This window comes from Martes martes (genome assembly GCF_963455335.1).
Source record: "Martes martes genome assembly, chromosome: 3".
NCBI classification, from domain to species: domain Eukaryota; kingdom Metazoa; phylum Chordata; class Mammalia; order Carnivora; family Mustelidae; genus Martes; species Martes martes.
Genome location: NC_137890.1, coordinates 62,671,748 through 62,691,798, shown reverse-complemented (window position 1 = coordinate 62,691,798; position 20,051 = coordinate 62,671,748). Strand labels below are relative to the sequence as shown.

Here is a 20,051-nt window from a genome sequence, read left to right as displayed (position 1 = left end):
TGAGGTGATCTCGTTGTAGTATACACATGTTCTTTTCCGTGTCCCTCCTTTTCTTTGAAATAGACCTCCCCCATCCAGTGGGTTTCTGGTCCAGTTTGTCTGCTATAAAATGCTGGGAAGCTGGCACTGCCTGTCTGCTAGTGTAGGAGAAATTCCAGAAATTCCAAGCAGCTAGGATGGGGGAGGATTTGAAGAAGATAGGTCATTGTATAATGTTGAAGTGAGGCAGTGTGGAGCTCAAAAGTTAAATTCCTTCATGAGGAACCTTGGTCTCCCTTTAAAATACAGTAGGTCTTTCTTTCTTTCTTTCTTTCTTTCTTTCTTTCTTTCTTTCTTTCTTTCTTTTTTTAAATACAGTAGATTTTTGACAACTATAACCCGCTCCCTGCTTTGACTTTGTTGCTGTATGCCTTAACTAGCCTAGCTTCTCAATGTGACCTAGACCATTGACGTTTATCCTCTCGTGCCAAAATTCATGATTCTCCTGGCCATCTGGATGTCTTCTTTGGAAAAATGTCTATTCAGGTCATCTGCCCATTTTTAAATCAGAATGTTTAGGTATTTGTTGTTATTGTTGTTGTTTTTTGGTGTTGACTTACAGAAGTTCCTTATATATTTTGAATATTAACCCCTGGTCAGATGCATCATTTGCAAATATCGTCTCCTGATGCATCATTTGGAAATATCCCCTCCCATTCAGTAGGTTGTCTTTTTGTTTTGTTGATGGTTTCATTCACTATGCAGAAGCGTTTTATTTTAGTGTAGTCCCAATAGTTTGCTTTTGTTTCCCTCACTTTAGAGACCTATCTAGAAAAAGGTTGCTAGGCCAGTGCCAGAAGTTTTACTGCCTATGTTTTCGTCTAGCAGTTTTATGGTTTCAGATCCCACATTTAGGTCTTCAATCCATTTTGAGTTTATTTTTGTGTATGGTGAAAAACAGTTTCATTCTTTTGCATGTAGCTGTCCAGTTTTCCCAATACCATTTATAGAGGAGACTGTCTTTTCCACCATTGCATATGGCTGCTGCTTTTGTGGTGGAGTAATTGACCCTGTAAGTGTGGGTTTATTTCTGAAACTTTTTATTTATTTATTTTTAAAGATTTTATGTATTTATTTGACAGAGATCACAAGTAGGCAGAGAGGCAGGCAGAGAGAGAGGAGGAAGCAGGCTCCCCGCGGAGCAGAGAGCCCGACTCGGGGCTCGATCCCAGGACCCTGGGACCATGACCCGAGCTGAAGGCAGAGGCTTTAACCCACTGAGCCACCCAGGCTCCCCAGCTCTAGTAATTCTTGGGGAATGGGCAGGATAGGAGTAAATTGGGAAATAATTTTTAAAGGATTGGAATTTTCAGGACACCTGGGTGGGTGGCTCAGTTAGTTAAGCATCTGCCTTCAGTTCAGGTTATGATCCCAGGGTCCTGGGATCGAGTCCTACCCACGTCCTTGCTCAGCAGGGAGCCTGATTCTCCCTCTACCTGCCAGTCCCCATGCTTGTGCTCTTTTTCTCTGACAAATAAATAGAATCTTAAAAAAATTTTTTTAAGGAATTGAAATATTTCAGTAAATAATAAAAGAGCTAATTTTTAAAAAAGATTTTGTTTATTTATTTGTCAGAGAGATAGCAGAAGCAGGGGGAGCAGCAGGCAGAGCAGGCAGAGGGAGAAGCAGGCTCCCCGCTGAACAGGGAGCCCGATGTGAGACTCAATCCCAGGACCCCGGCATCGTGACCTGAGCTGAAGGCAGACACTTAACCGACTGAGCCACCCAGGCTTCCCAAGCTAACTTTTTTTTTTTAAATTGCTTTATCTGTCACTAGGTACTTCGTGTATATTATTTTATTTAATCATTAAACAACACTGAAATAACTACCTGCTATTAACTCTGTTTTGTAGTTGTGGAAATGGGCTTAGGGAATAGTGGAATTATGTGGAATTGGCAGAAAGTTTGGTTACTTTTGTGGAGATAAATCTTTGATTTGAGAAAGGCAGATTGCCTTTTGCCAGAAAAGAAAGAAACTCCATGGGTGAGCTGGTATCCAAGAGTGATATCTCATGGTATCATGTTGAGGCTTAGTCATTTGAATCAGAGATTTGTTTTTTAAGTAAAACCCCCCTTTATTTTTTAATTTTTTATTTAGTTATTCTTAAAGAGTTTATTTACTTGAGAGAGAGTGAGTGCGCGCGCACGCGAGCACAGGCAGGGGGAGTGGCAGGCAGAGGGAGGAGGAGAAGCAGGGTCCCTGCAGAGCAGGGGGAACCCGACTTGGGACTTGAACCCAGGACCCTGGGATCATGATTTGAGCTGAAGGCGGTTGCCCAACCAAGTCACCCAGGTGCCTACACACCCCCTTTATAAGTGTAGCATTTTCCACAACTGTGAAATTTGAGATTTTAATTTCAGAATGAAGAAGTCTTTAATGGAATATAGTCTGTACCTGAGAGAGAAGTGTCAAGCTCATTAGTTAGGATACAAATCTTTTAAAATAACTGTATGTAAATAATTACATAATGCTGAAGAATAATTTTTTTTAAAAGATTTTATTTATTTATTTGACACAGAGAGAGAGATCACAAGTAGGCAGAGAGGCAGGCCAAGAGAGGAGGAAGCAGGCTCCCTGCTGAGCTGAGAGCCTGACGTGGGGCTCGATCCCAGGACCCTGGGATCATGACCTGAACTGAAGGCGGAGGCTTCAACCCACTGAACCACCCAGGCGCCCCTGCTGAAGAATAATATTAATACATCAGATGTCTTTTGAGGAGCCTCAATCATATACAGAGTACTTTAGGGTTTTAAGGATTTGGAAGAACCCCAGTTTTATACTGCTTTCTACTGCTGGAATGCTGATAGAAATAAAAATTGAGCTTAATGGGGCACCTGGGTGGCTTAGTTGTTAAGTGTGCCATCTGCTTGGGTCGTGCTCCTGGGGTCCTGGGATCCAGCCCCACATTGGGCTCCCTGCTCAGCGGGAAGTCTGCTCCTCTCTCTCCCACTCCCCCTGCTTGTGGTCCCTCTCTCACTGTGTCTCTATCAAATAAATAAAATCTTAAAAAAAAATGGAGCTTAAGCCATAGATGAGTTAATGAGATAGCTGCTTTTTATTTGGTACTTCTTTTGTACTAGTTGGTAAGGGCATAAGTAGTTCCAATTCTTACTCCGGCCATACAAAGTAGATGATGTTGATATTCCCCTTCTTTAAAGTGGAAATCAAGGCTTGGATAATTCAGGTAATAATGCAGTTAATAGAAAGGACAGGCTGGAATCAAATCCAGGTCTGTCTGTCTCCAAGGCTCTTAGTTTCTAATATTGTACTACCTTCAGTTTTCTAGTGCTAGTCTTCAATAAAATGAAATTACTCCTCTCTCTGCCTTTATCATCCATTTGAGCAGAATCACCCACCATGACATAGTCCCGCAACATGGAACACAGCTCTTGGGAGCTTAGAAAAATGAAGTGTTTATTTTATTATGAATTGGTATTTACACGTGTACTTCTAAAGTTCTTGAATCTTGAACTGGTCTGGAAGGAATGTTTGGAAATGTGGTTAATATCATTTTGACCGGTGTTGTTACTTGTTGGTTTCTGTTTTGTCAATGAAAGGATGGGGTTGAAGTGGCAATTATTTGTTCAGTGGTCCAAAATGTGTGAGAGGACTTGACCTCTTCATTTCTTGTTCATGATAATCTTAGGCTTACACTCTAGTTTCCATTCTCTCCAAATATTTTCACATATAGTACACCTCCTTTGTCGTGCCGTGTGCCATGTTGTGCCATGTGTGGTGTAGTCTACTCATGCTTTCCTTGCTTTAGAAAATCTGAAATTAAAAATTAAATATTCTTTGGTTTTGCTTTCTTCTTAGTTATTCAACATTGTTAACGTGTCTCTCTCTGTTTTTAGATCGTGATTTCTTTCTTTCTTGTTTTCTTTCTTTCTTTTTTTTTTTATTTTTTATTTATTTTTTTTTCTTTCTTTTTTTCTTTTTTTTTTTTTTTTCCTTTTTTTTTTTTTAAAGATTTTATTTGTTTATTTGGCAAAGAGGGAGAGATCACAAGCAGGCAGAGAAAGAAGGGAAAGCAGGCTCCTGCCGGGCAGAGAGCCTGATGCAGGGCTCGATCCCAGGACTCTGAGATCATGACCTGAGCCGAAGGCAGAGGCCCAACCCACTGAGCCACCCAGGCGCCCCCAGATCGTGATTTCTTTTCCTCCTAACAACTCATTTGATATTTTTTGTTCCTTCATCCAAATATAAGTTAGGATCGCAGAGATGCTGGCTTCTTGAGTGCTGGGGCTCCTTGTCTCTACTAGCTCCGACTGTATTTCCCACCTGGCCCTTGCATACCGAGGACATGTTATTTGGTCTTCTTTTCTATCAGAAGATTCTATGGTCTGTGGTGATGTCACCTTTCTTTCTTTTTGTGGTAAATATTTTTAAAGACCTTTCACCTTTTCCAATTCCCTTATTCATTACGGATAGTTGGTTCCCTAAAATATACTTTCTCTTCCTATTATCCCATTTGGATTCCATGCAGAAATTCTAATTGAAGTATCCACGTAAAGATGAATATTTTTGTATAATATTTTAAAAATCTGTTTAGTTTTTTCTTTTTAATTGAAAATTATTTGGATTCAGCAAGGTGGGTAAGGGATGTCATTGTATGTATTTGTGTGTTAGGGTTCTAGAGCAGAAGGGATGTAACTTGGAAAAAGAACACCTGAAAAACTCAGAATTTGTCTTGTGTTTCCTGTATCAAGCAACCAACCACTACCAGTTAATTGCAGTTTGAACTGGGGGTTAGTTGCTACTTTTCCCACATACCTGCCCCCCACCACCTCCATCCAGACTACCAAGTACTGCCCGGTTATTCTTTTCATTCCTTGGGTCTCTTTTAGGTCTTAATTTTATTGTGCTTCTTTACCTTTGCATCCACCCTAACTCACTGGTCTATTCTGTCCTTCAGCACAGAAACAAAGCTTCATCTCTCCCATTCCTGTGGTAGCTTCTAACACTTAACCTCTTACAGTAAGTAACGTTCCTGATCATAGGCTTTTCGTACATCAGGTGTCTCTCTATTACGAAATGCCCTTTCTGCTACCCCTGCTTACGATTTTACCGATAGACCTCTTGTCCTTACCCATGTGCGTTTTGCCCTCTCTAGAGCCTCTTCATCTGAAATACTGTTTCCCTGTCTCTTCATTAGACCTACATTGTCTCATCCTCAAGACTCATTTCCTTCTCAAGAACTTTCTAGAGGTACCTGTTTTGATTCTTATTTTTATCAATTAGTATTTCCATCTCTCTCCTTCATACTTCTTCAAACATTAGTGTCTTTGTAGAGCTCTTCTGAGAGAGCTCAGTGCGGTCTACTAAAGATATCTGTGTTCCATTCAAGTAAATATTCCAGGTAGTACTTTTGAATTCAGAAAGACCTTTTTTCCTTTCCCTCTCCATCCCATGTGCGATTTTATCAGCAAATTCTGCTCTGTCTTAACTTAAGAGTGTTCAGATTTCCTTCCCATGTCTCACCTCCTCCACCCCTGGCCCTGGTCCAAGCCATATGATTTCTCACCAGTTGCTTGCTGTGTCTCCTAATGGGTTTCCCGCCTCTGCCCTTGGCTCTGGTCAGCCAAGGATGTTGTGAGTACGAAATGGGAAAGTGCACAAAGCTTGGTCATAAGCACTCCATAAATGGAATTTGTCTAGTAACTATTTTAGACAGTAAGAGCTCCACTCAAATGCATCCCCTTCTCTGAAGAATCTCCTGACCACACAACTAGGATGCATTTGCTCTCTGAGCTGCCGTAACACGTTGCCTGCATGTCTTTCATGAAGTTGTCATGCAATCTGCTTTTTAAAAAATGATTATATCCTTAAGAATCTTACCCTATGCTTAATATGCTGTGGGGGACATTCCTGATTACCTAACAAAACCCTGCTTCCCCCTGAGCCCTCTCCAGGTCTGCAGTGGTGATGTCTCAGGAAAGGTAGGCATCTCCTACAGTCCCAAGGGGGTAAGTCATCATTGGTCAAAACCAGGGGTTGGCAAATCACAACCTGCTAGCCAGATCTGGCCTGCCATTTTTCTTTTTTTTTCTTCTCTTTTTTCTTTCTCTTCTCTTTTTTCTTTCCCTTTTCTTCCCTTCCCCTTTCTTCCTTCCTTTTCTTTCTTTCAAAAGATTTTTTTATTCATTTCTTTGAGAGAGAGAGAGAGAGAGAGAGAGAGTGCAAGCGTGCACAAGTGGCAGGGAGCGGCAGAGGGAGAGGGATCCCAGGACTCTGGGATCATGACCTGAGCTGAAGGCAGATGCTTAACCGGCTGAGCCACCCAAGCACCCCATGGCCTGCCATTTCTTTTTGTAGGGTCATGAACCATACAAAAAAAATTTTTTTTTTCTTTAACAGTTTTAAAAGTCTGAAAAAATAAAAATCAAATAATATTTTGTAACAGGTAAAAATTATATGAAATTCAAATTTCAATGCTCCTAGATGAAAGTTTTTTTTTTTTTTTTAAGATTTTATTTATGTATTGCACAGAGAGAGATCACAAGTAGGCAGAGAGGCAGGCAGAGAGAGAGAAAGGGAAGCAGGCTTCCCGTTGAGCCGAGAGCCCGACGTGTGGGGCTCGATCCCAGGACCCTGGGATCATGACCTGAGCCGAAGGCAGAGGCTTTAACCCACTGAGCCACCCAGGTGCCCCATAGATAAAAGTTTTATAGGAACACAACCATACTTGTCTCTTTACCATGTCTATGGCTGCTTTTGTTTTTAGAACAGCAGAGCTGAGTAGGTATGACAAAGATTGCATGCCCTGCAAAATATTTACTAAAATAGTTACTAGCTGGTTGGTCCTTTTCAGAAGTTTGCTGACCCCTATTCTAAACCAAATATAACTCCATTCTTTTCCCAGTGTTTATGTTTGGGCAAGCATGAAACTCAAGTTCTGGGCTAGTGGAATACAGGGGGAAGCTTGCCAGGGGACTTCTGGGAAAGATTTTTGTGTGTGTGATGAAAAAGATATGGAGAATTCTTCCTTCCTGGCCTTAGATGTTACATGTGAGGATGTGATAGAGCTGTGGCAGCCACTTGGTGATCATGAGGGAAAAGTCAAGAGAATCAGAGAGAAGTTGACCCAGATACTTTTGGGCTGTTAAATTAACCAACCCTGGAAATTCCTATTTCTAGATTTCTCTTTATATTCAAAATAAATATATTAAGAGTTGTGCATCCTGTTATTTGCAGCCAAACAACCCTAAAGTATATGATTTAAGAAAATGATTTTAAAAATTATGTCATAGTATTTCCTTTTGTTGATGATCCATTAAATTTTATCCATTTTCAGGCATTTTTCCTAAGTCTTTGCTACTATAAATGATGTCTTTAAAAATATATGTATATTATAAATTCAAATCTAAGGCTTATGAAATATACAGCTCAGCTCATTTTTTTTTTTTTCTTGCTCGTACCATTAAAAAGTTGTTAAGGAAAAGACAAAAGAAAATGACCTCCTTTATTTTTATTTTTTAAAAAAGATTTTATTTATTTAATTGACAGAGAGAGAGACAGTTTGAGAGGGAGTACAAGCAGGGGAAGGGGCAGAGGGAGAAGCAGGCCTCCTGCTAAGCAGGGAGCCTGATGTGGGGCTCAATCCCAGGATCCTGGGATCATGACCCTAGCCAAAGGCAGATGCCTTTTTTTTTTTTTTTTTTTTTTTTTAGATTTTTATTTCTTTGACAGAGATCACAAGTAGGCAGAGAGGCAGGCATAGAGAGAGGGAGAAGCAGGAGCCCCACTGAGCAGAGAGCCTGATGCAAGGCTCGATGCAGGGCTTGATCCCAGGACCCCGGGGCCATGACCTGAGCCGAACGAAGCAGAGGCTTTAACCCACTGAGCCCCTCAAAGGCAGATGCTTAACGACTAAGCCAACTAGGTGCCCCAAACAACCCCCTTTAAAACATTGTCTTAACAACTCTTTAATGGGATACAAAATACTCCCTTATTCCACACTGGTGACAAAAATCCAAATCCATGCTTATTTCAAATACAAACTCTACCTGATTCCAAAAACGATTTGAGAGAGTTTCCAATAAAGGTTACATCAAGAGTCCACAATATTCAATGGGAGTTGTGTGATCAAAACATTTTTTTCTTCTTTCTCATTAATTAAAAGTACTGAATCAGAGATGATTTAAGTTTTTGAGTTATTTACAACTCCAATTAACACTTTGTTAAGGCACATCCACATGGTATTAGGGCTAAAATGCTCCAAGTGATGAAATTATATCCCCATTTTTGTATCATTCCCTAGTGCATTGTGAAATACTGTCGAAGTAGCAAAGTCTCGCTTTTTCATGTTAGCCACTCTGTCCCCCCACCTTTGACCTACATCACATCTGCCCCTTCATCAGATAGTCGGCTATACTAATGTCCCTGGATTGCGTAGTCCCAAGTGTAGCAAGCAACTTCCTGGAGCACACGGGTCAGTGCATTGACTCGCTTGCTGTTTGGAACCCAGATCTGAAATGCCATTGGGTTAAGCTACCTATACTGATGGAAGTAATGCAGGACTCTGTAAAGTCCTGTTCTCCAGGCCATCAGATGCCTGGGGAATTACCCTCAGAACAAAGTTTGAGTGGAAAATCACCAAGAAGGTGATTTTCCAATGAGTTCTCTGAGCTTCTGTGAGGTGTTAAGCTTTTCAACATGTTATATTTCTCTATTCCTAATGCAACAATAACAAAGAGCCACTCCTGTGAGGGAGTTTAAGCTGCCAAGGTGAATTTATAAAATGTGAAGGGAGGTCTATTTCAGGAGAAAGAACTGGTTCCTGCAACTCTCTTGCTTTTAAAAGGAAGCTTCTGGGAAGTTAGGGCCATGAACTTCAGACTTGAACAGAACTCTGCGGAGTTCCAGCTCTTTCATTAGTACTTATATAACTTTGGGCAAGTGACTTGGCCTCTGAGTCGCCCATCCTTCACCAACCTCACTGGTGCCAGGCAGGGTGTGAAGCACCAGGATACAGCAAGCAAGACAACAGGACAGAGGCAAATGGATGAGGGTTTTTGCAAAAAAGGTAACTTTGCTAATTGGGGGTTCAAATTTGCACAAATGTTTCCTGGTTATTTGTGAGTTTACACATAAACTGAGGCTAAGGTTGTTGAGGAAATGTGAGGGAAAAAAGAAATGTAGCAGGAGTGCTGAGAGTCTGGAGCAGCTTTTGTGAGAGTAGGAGAAGGGACTCAAGGGAGACAACACAAAGAACAAGGTTGGCTGGCCACCCGGTGAGGGCGCAACAGTGACCTGGAGTAGTGCCTGCCCTCACGACGGTGGATGGCCCCAGCTGGCTCCTGGAGCGGCAGTGGCCCACGTGGTGGATTGCCCCAGCAGGATCACGGAGATCAGAGGCCGTGATGCAGTTGCGTGAAGGCTGGGGTTTGAAAAGGTTAAATGGTTCACTAAAGGTCACCCAGATTTTTACACAAGCATCCTGGCTCCAACTCCTGTGCGCTTTCCAATCTGTACTGGATCTGTCCTTAATGAGGTTTCCTTTGAGTCTCAAGTTTCTAGCTTGCTAAAGCCACTGGACCAGGGGATACTGAAAGTCCTGGAGTCCTCTAGAATGTTGTAATGGTAGGTTCTGCTCCTGAGTCTGCTTCCCACCAGTTAGGTCACAAGTCACCTTGGGCAAGTATTTCAAACTCCCTGGCGTGTTTCTGTAATTGAGTTTCAGAAACTTGACTTCTAAAGTGCTGATTTTGGGAACCTGGGTGGCTCAGTGGGTTAAGCCTCTGCCTTTGGCTCAGGTCATGGTCTCAGGGTCCTGGGATAGAGTCCCACATCCAACTCTCTGCTCAGCAGGGAGCCTGCTTCCTCCTCTCTCTCTCTCTGCCTGTCTCTCTGCCTACTTGTGATCTCTCTCTCTGTGTCAAATATATAATTAAAACCTTTAAAAAAAACAAAGTGCTGATTTTATGAAAAGTCAGTTTGTGCTGTTTTTATGAGTGCCCCCATTTACCAGGAGCTCTGATGCCCTCACAGCGCCTCCTACCTCTGGAAAATCTGTTCAGTTGTACGTTCAAGTTAAGCACTTGCACTAACACAAGTCACGGGGGATATTTAAGTCTCCCCTCCCCCCATCACTTAAGTGATATTGTCAGTCATCCAACACCGCAATCAAACAGGGCAAAAACAAATTGTAAAAGGAAAAGATAGCACAGTTTAAGGAAGAAAATGCAGTATAGAAAATGAAAATAAATGCATGAACACTGAGCCAAAGAAATCCGAAGGCCACGACTGAGTTACATGAAGCAGCTAGCTGTCAGGAACAGACTAAGAGCTTTCCAATTGAGTAGGTGTTAGCTCTCTGTCTTAGCGAACTGGAGAAAATTCCTTTACTCCCCGTATACAAGATTCTTTGAATAGTGCTTTTTAATAAAATGCCAGAGAGCCACAGAAGTAGCCTATAACTCATTAGGAACTGAAAGATCAGAGAAGCCCGATTTAGAGCCAGTTTTCATCGGTGGGTGTGACCTTGCGGGAGGCAGACTAGGAAACGTTTGTTTTGTGGGGGTTTTTTTTCCTGGCAGTAAGCGAATATATTTTTCATCACCACGTCTCCGGTACTTCTGTAGTCAAATATAAAATAGAGGCCTTGAGTCCCAGCACGGTTCACCAGCCCAAAGACTTCAGCGGGTCCTCCCAACCCCCCCAACCCCCGCTGGGGGTTGAGTTCCAGCTGGGGTCGAGCCTCTCAGGAGTCCTCCGGGAACCTGGAGGAAGGGAAGCAACCCGGGGATGGCCCGGGCTCCCTGTCCTCCAGGTCCTCCAGTTCGTGGGCACGCGGGCCGGGGGTCCCGTGGCCTGCGCGGGGCCGAGCGCGCCGCCTCAGCGGCGGACTTCCGCTTCCCACGCGCCGGCCCCGCGCTGCCCGCCCCCGGCCGAAGGGGTGCTCCGGTCCCGGGGGCCTTCGCCCTTTGCGCTCCCGCGCGGGAGGGCGGAGCGGAGGGCCGGCCGGCTGCCGACGTGGGTGTTGAGCGGCCGCCCTGGCGGCGGAGGCAGAGCCGAGAGCCCGCGGCGGAGCCAGAGCAGCACGCGTGGCCAACTGGCGCGGCGGTGAGCGTCAGCCCCACAACCGTCGCTCTGGGGGCGGCCGGAGGGAGCGGGGCGCGAGCGGACCTACGCGGCCAGGCGGCGCGACCTTCCCGGGCAGCCGGTAGGCTTCTGGGGTCCGCGGCCCGCGCGCCGTGCACGTGCCCAGGTCGTTAACGGGCGCCGTGGGCCGGGACTCGCCGGAGACTCCGGGGCTCCGCGGCCTCCTTTCCGTGGAGTCAACTGCCGGGAAGGGTGTCCTCTTTGCCCCCGCGGAGTGTCATCAGGCCTCTGGGCACCGGGCCGCCCGGGCCCGGGCCCGAGCGGGGGCGGTTATGAATGGGAGACTCTCGCAGGTTGTTGGGCTGGAGTCCGAGGAGGTGAAAGCCAGGACGAGAAAGTTGGAAGCAGACTCCCTCGCGGGCCCTGTGCCCCCCCGGGATCCAGAGCCTCAGAGCGGGAGTGCCTGGCGGGCGTCGCAGCGCCTTGGGTCCGGCTCTAGTCCTGGGGGGAGGGCGGCCGCGCCAGCTTGAGCCTGTGCCGCAGTCTTCTCGCCCTTGGTGTTACCTGGTGGAGCAGGCGGCCTCAGAGCGTTCTCCCAGGCGAGAAACTCATTTCCCCCCGGGAACAGAAGGTGTGCGGCTGGCGTTGTTGTTTGTCTCTCCTGGAGTCGGACCCACGTGTGCTTGCAGGAGAGGTAAAGGGGCGCTAAAAGGATTCAGCTTTTTAACTGGCTCAAGACTGAGTTTTAACTTCTGCTGACCAGTCTTGCCTCCCCCAAGCCGAATGTATTTTTCAAGACTTCTTGAAGCTGCCTTCTTAAACCACACAATAATTTGAGTCAGTTGCTGAGTTAATCTGTTAGTTCCCATCACTGTTTTTTTAGTATCTTAATAATTCTATGAGTCGTTACTTGTGGGATTTGATGCGTTTAAGTTTGGCTTACCGGAGGGGTTAAATTCGCAGCGATGACACATAGTAGGATCTATGCCTTTCTTATAAACTCAGAAAGAAATGTTGGCACCCCAAGAATTCAACCGATGGAGAAGCTCCCCACTTGCCTCCATTTTTCCTTTAAAATGCGGGGCTCGGTGCTTGTTTTTTGCTTTTCTTTTTGGTCAGGTTGGAATACTCTGGAATTAAGTATTGCTCGGTAGGCACAGACCCAAAAGGCAAGACTTGAGTTGAGTCCCCTGACTACTTGTATGACCTTGGAAAAGCTCTTGCTTTCTGGCCTCGGTTTTCCATCTGGAAAAGGAAGAGATTGGATTAGGACCCTCGTAGCCTTCTCTAGGTACAGGATGGCCACAACCTCGTCAACTATAGTTATTGATACTGCCTCTCCTGTCCTATCAATAACATAAAATCCATGTCTTGTCTGTTTCACTTAGTTGCTTTTTCAAGTCCAGTACTATGCTTTTGTGGTTGCTGGTTTTACAATCTTTTTTTTTTTTTTTTTGCAAGGAAAGCAAGATTCTTGGTGTCTGATCACTCACAACAGGTGTCAAGTGGTTAAAAAAGACTTCTTAGTGGATAAAATTATTTTCCGCCCACGTTTAGGTCCACATTGGCATTCATTAATAACCCAGCTGGCCCACCAGCCTCCAAGAGGTGGCCTGAGTGGGAGCACAAAGGTCTTTAGCGTGATGAATGAAAATTGTTCTTTGTTATTGACGGATAAGTCACTTTCTTAGTTTGAAAACCACACAGAATTGGTTGCTGAATTGGTTAGCTTGATATTATGTGTTAATGAGCCACCTTTCTTTTTTTTATAAAAAATCTGTATCTTTTAAGTCCATTTCTCTGTGATAGTTGATTTTTGTCTAACAGTAGAGGAGTAGACTCTAGTTTTCCCAAACTTTTTAAGCTCTAGCCCAACCATGCTGAAACAAGATCACTGGGAGACAGACCTGGTTATCTGAATATTTTACCGGTGCCCCAGTGATTCTTATCAAACAAATTTAGGACACAGTGTTGCTTCTCAAAATGTGATTGGTGGCCAGTCATTATCAGCCTCATCTGGGAGTTTGTAATGACTGGCAAGGTTTCTGGTCCCACCTGAGGCCTAGCACATCAGAATCTGTAGTTTAACAAGGTCCCCAGGTGTTTTGTGTACACGGTTATGGTTGAGAAGGTCTGGAGAGGCCTTTGATGACCATTACTAATGCTTGGTGCTGTGCTCTGTAGTTCTAAGAACAGCTGTCCCATGTGGCTATTTGTGATTGCCTTTATATTATGATAATTCTATTATTCACCTTTGATTCGGGGGGACCTCCAGCTTAAGGGGCCCGAGGGCTCATCCTGCTGGTGGAAGATCAGGAATTCAGACCCACGCATATGTCACTTAGCAGAACACCTAATCCATTACTTTCCAGACCTGCTGTTTTGTGACCTCCTAAGAGGGACTCAACTCAGGTTGCTGTCTGAATTTAGAACTGAGCTTAGTTGCCTGACAGTTCCACTTAGGCCTCTGAAAAACTAGTTTGATATGACTTGGGTGTCTGTGGTATTTGGCATTCACTTGTAAGATTTTCAGAAGGGTTGGTTGAAATGCTCCCTATGAGTGGCTGTAACTCTGATAACTCAGGGAAGGTTTTTGACTTGTGAGTTTTTCATGGGGAGATGGTGGGCGAGTAGAAGGCAGGCCAGTTGCTAAGCTGCACTGATACCTTGACTGCCTTTTTCTTTTCTTTCTTTTTTTTTTTTTTTTTTTTTTTTTTTTTGCAAAAGGGAGAACTGATCTCCCAGCTCCCGGAGGTTGAGGTCCCAGTAACCAGGCAGCAGTTCTAGAGAAAGGCTGCAGAGGCTTCACTGATGGTGAGCTCTGGTCTCCTTTCAGGGATATGAGACACCCGTCATAAGCTCCGGAGAGTTGCCTTCCACAGAGACCAGCAGAGGAGTGGGCCAACATGAAGTCCAGTCCTGCCATCCAAGCTGCCATTGACCTCACAGCGGGGGCTGCAGGTAATTCCAGGGGAAACCCATCCTCTAGTCTTGGAGTACCTGCTACAAGTGGGATCCAGTGAAGGGGTGGTGAAAATATTACTTTTGTCACTCCCAGAAGCAACATGCTTTCTCTTTGGAGGGAATCCATGTAATCGAAGTGTACTATCGTCTTCTAAGAACAGCAGAAGGTAGAGCAGTTCCCTTACAATAAAACTTTGAGTCAGGGTGCAGGGTGGGAATGTCCTCAGTTCACAGCTGGAAAACCTCACAGCTCAGAGTTGAAGTCCTTTGTCCATTGTCACACACCTGGGATGTGCAGGTGACGTGGGATTTTACACCAAGCCTGGCAGTCTTCAGAGCCCTTGTAGTCCAGAATCATACTATGCCGTCTCTCCAGGGAAGTCCTACTTACTGTCCTTATTGCTGCCAAGGAAAGAAAGGAGGACACTCTTTGGAAATGTCTTTGGTAACTGAGGTTGATATTTGATGGTTTCTAAAGGCCTAAAAAGAAAAGAGAGGCCCTAGGATTTGCCAGGGAAGGGTGGGCTGGACAGGGGCTGAGCCCCAGGGCAGACTGTGGCCTCAAAAGGCACAGGTAAATACTCCTGGGCAGTGCTTGCAACACACACAGGCCACTCTTTAGAAATATCACCTTTACTCAGCCTGAGGGCAGTAATTGGAAGTGTGTGCGTGGTGACTTGGTTCTCTAGGTTCCTGTGTTATTTTAGCGCCAGAGGAGTGCTGGAATGCTCCTATTTCCCAAATGAGAACCCTGGTTTACCCTTGCCCCTTACACTGATTCCCTTTTTAAAAAAATTTTTTTATTTTTTTATTAACATGATGCATTATCAGCCCCAGGGGTATAGGTCTGTGAATCGCCAGGTTCTTACACTGACTCTTATAAGGGCCTCGGCCCCTGGGAGTGGAGAGGCCAGAGGGGTGAGTTGCCTGTTGTCCTCTTATCCAGTGGGACCTCCCGGGTCAACAGATCAGGTGCAGCCACAGGGCCACCCTCGTCCTGCCATCATTCCCTTAACTGTGAAAAAGAAGTTACAGTTTAGAGAACAAAGTATTTTCTCCTGAACCAAAGGTCGATGGAGGTAGGCTAATTGAGAAAGGCTATAGGCAGTGCATTACAGACTGATAAGAAGTACAGGCACCAGCTCCCAGTTTAGAGACCACAGGAGTGTCCTGGCCCAGGAGGAGGGGGAACTAAGGGTGGCCTAGGTATCCACTGGCTTCTTGCCTGCTGAAGGCCTTGGGTCAGTCCCATACCAGCTGCCGCTGGTAACCCATGGTCCAGCCAATGGCCCCATGTACCACTCCCACCCCCATGCCAACCCCCAGGCCACATTGGGATGACCCTGACCGTGGGAATGGTGGACCCATTTGCCTGCCTCCGGCACCCTCTTAACAGTCCTGGGAATGCTCTGGGCTCAGTTTTTGTCTCTACCATAGGGTGGTCTTTAACCACAGGAGAGATTCTCAGCTTTTGGAACTAAATGTCTGTCAGTCAGTCTGCCAAAGACGTAGAATCTGTTGTGATAGAATTTTCTTTTTCCTGGAAAGGCATTTCTGTGTGGACAGGTATTTGGGTGTGACTTATGTGCTTTACAGTAAATTTTAAAGATACAGATTGCAGTTGTATTGTTGGGAGTCTGGTGTATAAGGCATTTGGGGGGCATGCTTTTTTAAAACATTACCATGTTTTGGGCCCGTCTACGTATGGCATTTAATTCTCCTGATAACTAGTTGGGATTTCTTCCTGCCCTGGTCTCAGAGGGTCACCCCTCACTGATGTAGCATGGCCCTGCAGCATCTGACTTTGGGGGACAACAGGCTCCTTGGCAGTGCTCCATGCCAGGTGGACCTGGCAGGTGAGGGGTGAGAGGTGAGGGACTCCTTGGCTGGCAGGGGAGGCTTGTGTTAGTGACCTGAGAACTTCTACTGGGAGGTGCATGGCATGCAAACAGGAAGCCATAGCCCCACTTTGGAGGGGCGGCAGTCTCCCAGTGTGGAGCTAGGAGGGCCTGCAGAGGACTCTGGCTCTGATGCTCACTGTGTATTATAAAGGACATCCTGAGAGGCTGAGTGCATTTGCCCATGACTGTGCAGCTAGATGGTGTCCAGACAGGGCTAGGATGTTGGTTCCGTGGTTCCTTGACCGGTACTGTTGTTGTCTTTGTTTTAAAACTCCATAATGGGCAACAGCACTCCTGGGGGTGGAGGTTAATCTCAAGCCTCTGCTGCCAGCTGTCCGGATTGGGACATTGGGCCATCGTGGACTGAGGTGATCTCGTTGTAGTATACACATGTTCTTTTCCGTGTCCCTCCTTTTCTTTGAAATAGACCTCCCCCATCCAGTGGGTTTCTGGTCCAGTTTGTCTGCTATAAAATGCTGGGAAGCTGGCACTGCCTGTCTGCTAGTGTAGGAGAAATTCCAGAAATTCCAAGCAGCTAGGATGGGGGAGGATTTGAAGAAGATAGGTCATTGTATAATGTTGAAGTGAGGCAGTGTGGAGCTCAAAAGTTAAATTCCTTCATGAGGAACCTTGGTCTCCCTTTAAAATACAGTAGGTCTGTCTTTCTTTCTTTCTTTCTTTCTTTCTTTCTTTCTTTCTTTTTTTAAATACAGTAGATTTTTGACAACTATAACCCGCTCCCTGCTTTGACTTTGTTGCTGTATGCCTTAACTAGCCTAGCTTCTCAATGTGACCTAGACCATTGACGTTTATCCTCTCGTGCCAAAATTCATGATTCTCCTGGCCATCTGGATGTCTTCTTTGGAAAAATGTCTATTCAGGTCATCTGCCCATTTTTAAATCAGAATGTTTAGGTATTTGTTGTTATTGTTGTTGTTTTTTGGTGTTGACTTACAGAAGTTCCTTATATATTTTGAATATTAACCCCTGGTCAGATGCATCATTTGCAAATATCGTCTCCTGATGCATCATTTGGAAATATCCCCTCCCATTCAGTAGGTTGTCTTTTTGTTTTGTTGATGGTTTCATTCACTATGCAGAAGCGTTTTATTTTAGTGTAGTCCCAATAGTTTGCTTTTGTTTCCCTCACTTTAGAGACCTATCTAGAAAAAGGTTGCTAGGCCAGTGCCAGAAGTTTTACTGCCTATGTTTTCGTCTAGCAGTTTTATGGTTTCAGATCCCACATTTAGGTCTTCAATCCATTTTGAGTTTATTTTTGTGTATGGTGAAAAACAGTTTCATTCTTTTGCATGTAGCTGTCCAGTTTTCCCAATACCATTTATAGAGGAGACTGTCTTTTCCACCATTGCATATGGCTGCTGCTTTTGTGGTGGAGTAATTGACCCTGTAAGTGTGGGTTTATTTCTGAAACTTTTTATTTATTTATTTTTAAAGATTTTATGTATTTATTTGACAGAGATCACAAGTAGGCAGAGAGGCAGGCAGAGAGAGAGGAGGAAGCAGGCTCCCCGCGGAGCAGAGAGCCCGACTCGGGGCTCGATCCCAGGACCCTGGGACCATGACCCGAGCTGAAGGCAGAGGCTTTAACCCACTGAGCCACCCAGGCTCCCCAGCTCTAGTAATTCTTGGGGAATGGGCAGGATAGGAGTAAATTGGGAAATAATTTTTAAAGGATTGGAATTTTCAGGACACCTGGGTGGGTGGCTCAGTTAGTTAAGCATCTGCCTTCAGTTCAGGTTATGATCCCAGGGTCCTGGGATCGAGTCCTACCCACGTCCTTGCTCAGCAGGGAGCCTGATTCTCCCTCTACCTGCCAGTCCCCATGCTTGTGCTCTTTTTCTCTGACAAATAAATAGAATCTTAAAAAAATTTTTTTAAGGAATTGAAATATTTCAGTAAATAATAAAAGAGCTAATTTTTAAAAAAGATTTTGTTTATTTATTTGTCAGAGAGATAGCAGAAGCAGGGGGAGCAGCAGGCAGAGCAGGCAGAGGGAGAAGCAGGCTCCCCGCTGAACAGGGAGCCCGATGTGAGACTCAATCCCAGGACCCCGGCATCGTGACCTGAGCTGAAGGCAGACACTTAACCGACTGAGCCACCCAGGCTTCCCAAGCTAACTTTTTTTTTTTAAATTGCTTTATCTGTCACTAGGTACTTCGTGTATATTATTTTATTTAATCATTAAACAACACTGAAATAACTACCTGCTATTAACTCTGTTTTGTAGTTGTGGAAATGGGCTTAGGGAATAGTGGAATTATGTGGAATTGGCAGAAAGTTTGGTTACTTTTGTGGAGATAAATCTTTGATTTGAGAAAGGCAGATTGCCTTTTGCCAGAAAAGAAAGAAACTCCATGGGTGAGCTGGTATCCAAGAGTGATATCTCATGGTATCATGTTGAGGCTTAGTCATTTGAATCAGAGATTTGTTTTTTAAGTAAAACCCCCCTTTATTTTTTAATTTTTTATTTAGTTATTCTTAAAGAGTTTATTTACTTGAGAGAGAGTGAGTGCGCGCGCACGCGAGCACAGGCAGGGGGAGTGGCAGGCAGAGGGAGGAGGAGAAGCAGGGTCCCTGCAGAGCAGGGGGAACCCGACTTGGGACTTGAACCCAGGACCCTGGGATCATGATTTGAGCTGAAGGCGGTTGCCCAACCAAGTCACCCAGGTGCCTACACACCCCCTTTATAAGTGTAGCATTTTCCACAACTGTGAAATTTGAGATTTTAATTTCAGAATGAAGAAGTCTTTAATGGAATATAGTCTGTACCTGAGAGAGAAGTGTCAAGCTCATTAGTTAGGATACAAATCTTTTAAAATAACTGTATGTAAATAATTACATAATGCTGAAGAATAATTTTTTTAAAAGATTTTATTTATTTATTTGACACAGAGAGAGAGATCACAAGTAGGCAGAGAGGCAGGCCAAGAGAGGAGGAAGCAGGCTCCCTGCTGAGCTGAGAGCCTGACGTGGGGCTCGATCCCAGGACCCTGGGATCATGACCTGAACTGAAGGCGGAGGCTTCAACCCACTGAACCACCCAGGCGCCCCTGCTGAAGAATAATATTAATACATCAGATGTCTTTTGAGGAGCCTCAATCATATACAGAGTACTTTAGGGTTTTAAGGATTTGGAAGAACACCAGTTTTATACTGCTTTCTACTGCTGGAATGCTGATAGAAATAAAAATTGAGCTTAATGGGGCACCTGGGTGGCTTAGTTGTTAAGTGTGCCATCTGCTTGGGTCGTGCTCCTGGGGTCCTGGGATCCAGCCCCACATTGGGCTCCCTGCTCAGCGGGAAGTCTGCTCCTCTCTCTCCCACTCCCCCTGCTTGTGGTCCCTCTCTCACTGTGTCTCTATCAAATAAATAAAATCTTAAAAAAAAATGGAGCTTAAGCCATAGATGAGTTAATGAGATAGCTGCTTTTTATTTGGTACTTCTTTTGTACTAGTTGGTAAGGGCATAAGTAGTTCCAATTCTTACTCCGGCCATACAAAGTAGATGATGTTGATATTCCCCTTCTTTAAAGTGGAAATCAAGGCTTGGATAATTCAGGTAATAATGCAGTTAATAGAAAGGACAGGCTGGAATCAAATCCAGGTCTGTCTGTCTCCAAGGCTCTTAGTTTCTAATATTGTACTACCTTCAGTTTTCTAGTGCTAGTCTTCAATAAAATGAAATTACTCCTCTCTCTGCCTTTATCATCCATTTGAGCAGAATCACCCACCATGACATAGTCCCGCAACATGGAACACAGCTCTTGGGAGCTTAGAAAAATGAAGTGTTTATTTTATTATGAATTGGTATTTACACGTGTACTTCTAAAGTTCTTGAATCTTGAACTGGTCTGGAAGGAATGTTTGGAAATGTGGTTAATATCATTTTGACCGGTGTTGTTACTTGTTGGTTTCTGTTTTGTCAATGAAAGGATGGGGTTGAAGTGGCAATTATTTGTTCAGTGGTCCAAAATGTGTGAGAGGACTTGACCTCTTCATTTCTTGTTCATGATAATCTTAGGCTTACACTCTAGTTTCCATTCTCTCCAAATATTTTCACATATAGTACACCTCCTTTGTCGT

General features: G+C 44.5%; 1 protein-coding gene across 4 annotated transcripts in view; it reads left to right on the top strand.

Annotated features, from left to right (window-relative positions):
- LOC308339389 (uncharacterized protein) overlaps positions 1 to 20,051 on the top strand; it is a 115,386-nt gene that overhangs the window by 73,051 nt on the left and 22,284 nt on the right. Inside the window, exons 1-2 of one of the 4 annotated variants that reach the window (XR_013966506.1) lie at positions 10,935 to 11,104; positions 13,920 to 14,044. The exons of 1 other annotated variant lie outside the window; for it this stretch is intronic. The gene's annotated coding sequence lies outside the window, so the exon portion shown is untranslated. Of the gene's footprint in view, positions 1 to 10,934; positions 11,205 to 13,919; positions 14,045 to 20,051 lie in introns of those variants that run through there. 2 more of the 4 variants (XR_013966507.1, XR_013966505.1) reach the window with 2 other exon arrangements.